This window comes from Azolla caroliniana, unplaced genomic scaffold, assembly GCF_043228905.1.
Source record: "Azolla caroliniana isolate FFs.n. ecotype wild unplaced genomic scaffold, voAzoCaro1.0.p SCAF_27, whole genome shotgun sequence".
Lineage (NCBI taxonomy): Eukaryota > Viridiplantae > Streptophyta > Polypodiopsida > Salviniales > Salviniaceae > Azolla > Azolla caroliniana.
The window spans coordinates 488,432-493,057 of NW_028230462.1; the positions used below are offsets into that span (position 1 = coordinate 488,432).

At 48.7% G+C, this 4,626-nt stretch overlaps 1 long non-coding RNA gene across 1 annotated transcript; it reads right to left on the reverse strand.

The window, feature by feature from the left end:
• Positions 1–253: 253 nt before the first annotated feature.
• LOC147849680 (uncharacterized) lies at positions 254–2,222 on the reverse strand. Its single transcript, XR_015531759.1, has 2 exons — positions 1,743–2,222; positions 254–1,258 (listed from the first exon to the last, which is right to left on the reverse strand). It is a non-coding gene; the product is annotated as an uncharacterized LOC147849680 (long non-coding RNA).
• Positions 2,223–4,626: the final 2,404 nt, after the last annotated feature.

Sequence of the window (4,626 nt, forward strand, 5' to 3'; positions counted from 1 at the left end):
CTTGCTTGCTTGCTGGGGCACTCGACCGCAATAAAGGGAGAGAAGCTTTCACGACTTCCCACGGTGTGGCCATTACTCTCAAAGGGTAAGCTGGTTTCACCGTTATGAGCCAGTTATTGAAAAAGCGTTCGCACGCTTGTGGGGCGAAAGGCCAGAGGAGGACTCCTTTTCCCTCTTCTTGTGGTCCTTCGGACTTCAACAAAGGAACGGCGGAGTCGTAGCTCTTTGATTCACCCCTAGCCACGAGTCATCCCCGTATTTTGCCACATACGTGAGTTCGGTCCTCCAAGGCCTCTGTGGAGAGCTCGATTCAACCTGCTCGTGGCTAGATCAATCGGTTTCGGGTCAAATAGAAACAACGCCGAAGATTCAACCTCGTTGCGCCTACACCTAATGGCTTAAGCCGCTGTTCCCATTCACTCGCTGACCCATTATGCAAAAGGTACGCCGTTAGGGTGGAAAGTGCTAAAGCGAGAGCCGACAACGCGAAGCTTCGCTCAAGGGTTCGCGTATGCGAACATTAGTGGCTTTGCCTCCGAAAGCTACAGCGCTTTCTCAGCTTCGCGTATGCGTTCCATCGAACATTAGTGGCTTTGCCGCATTTTCTCAGCTTCGCTCTTCCGACTGATAGTTTGCATCGGATTTCAGGTTTTCTATTGCACTCCCGGCATACGGCGGGGTCTTTTCACTTTTCCCTCACGGTACTTGTGGTACGCTATCGGTCATTGAGGAATACTTAGGCGCGGGGGTGGTCCCCCTTAGTCACGTAAAGCGATCATTATTCAAACACGGTATCCGCGTTTTGTAATGGTAATCAAACTTGCCAGGAAAGATCTACGGGGCTATCACCTTCTTTGGCCAGATCTTCCAACCTTTTCAGAATTCCTTGAGGAAGGGTTCCCACCCTTCCCTCTACTGCAAGTTCTCCCCCGCACGGGGCCAGGGAAAGCGGCCCTTCTGGGCTGGGGCCCCTTCCCTTTTCTTTGCCTAATCCGCTTTCGCTCGCCGCTACTAACGGAGTCTCAGTTGATTTCCTTTCCTTTAGCTACAATGATGTTTCAGTTCGCTAAGTTTCTCAAGTCCGAGGCAGAGCCGCAGCACACGGCATGCCCGGCAAGCTTGGATACGGTTTCCCGATTGGAAACCCATGGATCACAGACGGTATCTCCCCATGGCCTTTCGCCTTTGGAAGCGTCCTTCCCTCTCAATGCCCAGGCATCCATCCAATGCATTCTTTTCGATGCAGTAGGAGTTGAACCTACCGAACACCGTACAAAATCTTAATGAGTGTTCTGCGATCGCCACTCAACCTGTGACTGCTTAAAACCGAGACAAAAAGAAGCCCGCATAGATTATTATACAATAATCTTCGGACGTTTGTAAAATGCGGAAGAAGCGCGGAAAGAATTGGTCGAGTACTTGGACAGAGGATTCATTGTTTCGACGAAAACGTCTACCAAATGACCCTGCATCCTCTGTTTTTTCCTTTACGCTCTTGAGTTCTCTTTCCGTGCTGTGCGATACGAAGTTTGTACAATCCGCAGCAAGCAAGCAAGCAAGCAAGCAAGCAAGCAAGCAAGAAGGGCTTCGTCCTTCCTCCTTTCTTAGCGTCTCGTTTAACTAAACACTTTAGATTTCCCTGACAAGTTCCCTAGCTCTCTCGAGCGTAAGAGTTGAGGAACAGATTTTCCGATAATGCATGCCAGCCAGGGATTTACGCATCATTGGTATTGTGTGTTTACCGTTCTAATCTGTCTTCACATCCATAGCTTGCTTTTTTGCGTTGTCGTACGCCTTTTCATTGTTTCTGGCTGATATCAGATTCGCATCTGACCTTTAGGCAATCGCATATACGATTTGAAAGGGTCCGGGCTGTCGAACCACGTCTCCCGAAAATTATCAGTACATATGGCAGAAAACGCTTTTCACATATCGAGGTCGGAATGGGATCGGGTGTTTCACGTCTTACAAAGATGCCCGGACGGAACGAAACGCTTGATTAATGAACAAAAGAGTGCTAACGACAAAAGCGGCGGGCGCCGAACAGCAAGCAAGCAAGCAAGCAAGCAAGCAAGCAAGCAGGGAAAGTGCAAATACAGCTGGTACTTAGCCTTCGATCGCTACCAACCTCACAAGGATGTCATCAATTCGCAGGTGGTTATTAAGTAAAAAGTGTAATATAAATGGCTACCAAACCAAAGTTCTTCTTTTGAACTTTCAAGAAGGCCTGAATATTCATGGATTATTATACGATAATCTTTAATGCGGCTCAGATTGCGGAAAGAATTGAATGCTGGAATTTCGAAATTCCGTTGGTAAAATTCAGAAGGATCATGCAAGAAGGCAATATCATCTTCTGGCCATAATCTGCGAATCCAGCAAAGCAAAGCAAAGCAGCACTTTTCTTTTCACTTTAAACCGAGCCGGCGGCAATCTTGATGAATCACTGGCAAGAAGATGCTTTGCACTTTTCTTTCCACTTTAAAGCAGCAATCTTTTCACTCGGAAATGGCAAAAGAGCTTGGAAGAAGAATAGGCTAGGGACGGAGTCGAACCGTCATTCCAGGATTTGCAGTCCAATACATTGCCATTATGTTACCCAGCCAGCAGAACGTTTTTCCCGCTTAAATGAAGAGAGGCGGGACTCTCATTTAAGGGGGGTGACCTTAGGCCACCCTTTGAAATAATCTAAAGCCTTACAATCAATTTCTGCGATGCCATAAAATGTGAACCAACGACAACGATTTTGGGCAAAATAAGAATTAGTGATTGAAAAAGACCCGCAGCTTGCTTGTGAAGCCGACCAGCGTACTGCCAACACGACTTGTTTATGCCTATTAAAGAACCTTTTAATGCTAATTCACAGAAAACTATACGAAGCATACAAAATAACTAATATACGAAACGGAAGCGACCGATGGAAATACGTCAGTTTCTTACTCATGTAAATAAACTATTTCTTAACAACGGCGACGACTTTTCCGGAGTCTTATTTCGGTTTTGGTCGGCCAATCAGGTTAGGAGTTCCCTGCCTGACCGCCAATTCAGAACCGCTCGTGACAGTTTCCCGTCATACGGCTCCCCGCATCCCATCAGGTGAGGGTTCCGGAATACGAGCTCCCCTGCCCTCTTTTGATCGTGACGATGCCCATGCAGCCAGCAACTGCCGCAAATTGGCAGCTCATGCCTCCCGGACGACGACGTAGATGCGATCCATCTGTGATGTCCACAGGCGGCCGGCCGGCGGAAAGAACACCTACGCCGTGGTTGGAGTTCTACTTCCTTGTCGTCGCTTTAGCCCTATCGGCTAGCTAGGGCCATTGCTCAGTTTGTTTCCTCACGCGCTTGCTTGCTTGCTTGCTTGCTTGCTTGCTTGATAACTCCTAGACTCAAGTGAAAAACCGACCATCAGCGTATCTGATGAGAGAGGATTGAAACCTCGTATCTTCCCCATTTTCCCGCGTCTCGTGACTAATTCAAAAATTTCCTTGCATCAGCGTCGATTACGTACTCTGGCTTTCTTGTTGATAGATATGTGGATCACTCTGGTGGCGTCATGGCGGCGAGATCGACCCGAGCGAAAGTAGCTATTGGGTTCGAATCCCGCTTCTTTTCTTCCGCGGTTCGCCTTTAGGCCATGAGGGCGATCCGATCCCCAGTAGCAGGAGTCCTGAAAGGTCATGGAACTGGCCATACTTCCACTTTCACTCTCACTTTCGCTTTTGCTTCTACTTTCAGAGGTATGTATATTCAGCAAATCGGATCAGATTGTCTATCCATGACAGAGCGAGTGCTACTCGTAGTTCAGGGGCAAGGTATTTTACGTTGCTTACTTTCCTTTTGGCCAATCTGCGCTCTTTATCTTCGAATGTTGAAGCATATTGGCTGCTCCCTTTCCCTTAAAATTAGATGCGGGGACACTTTGGCACGTCCCGATAATTAATTACTACCGGGCCCTCGCTTATTGTCCCATCCTATCCCTGTTCACCGTACGGTTGGCTCTTCTGAGTGCGACCTCAGAGGTGTGCGGGGTTCTCCAGTTCCGGGATTCCATATTTCAAAGAACCAGGCCGTAAGGCTTCCGCTCTACGCCGGAGGCGCGCTCGAAGAACGGGAAAGGACAGACAACCCCTTTCCCTCGGCCTCTGTCCCATATTTTGGACGCAGGAAGCAATCCTGCTTTCCTGTTTCGACGCTTCAAACGCTAGGATTGCGGTTGCCTGCTGTCCGGTTCAACTTAGGCTTAGCCTTCGGGGATGCAGTACCGCCACTCAGCACTCACCTAGACAATACCCAAAGTGTTTCATTCCCACCCTGTCTCCCAACGAAAACAAAGAAGGGGCAGATATCGTCACGCGCGCCCTTGCTTGAGATTCAAAGTTCCCCACTTTCGCCGGGTTCTGAATCCCTTTCATGCCCAGCTTCATGCCTTTGGATGCCATTCTCCCAGCACGTGGGCACGCTGTTACCCTGTTCCCGAGGGAGAAGGACTTTCACCTTCATGGAAACTCAGTTCACTAACTCCGCCATCCGAGCGCGAATGAATGCAAAATGAGTGCACAGACGCGACTCAACGTCTTAACCTGTGAACAGGTCACGCTACCCGACCAGAAAGATTTCTATCTT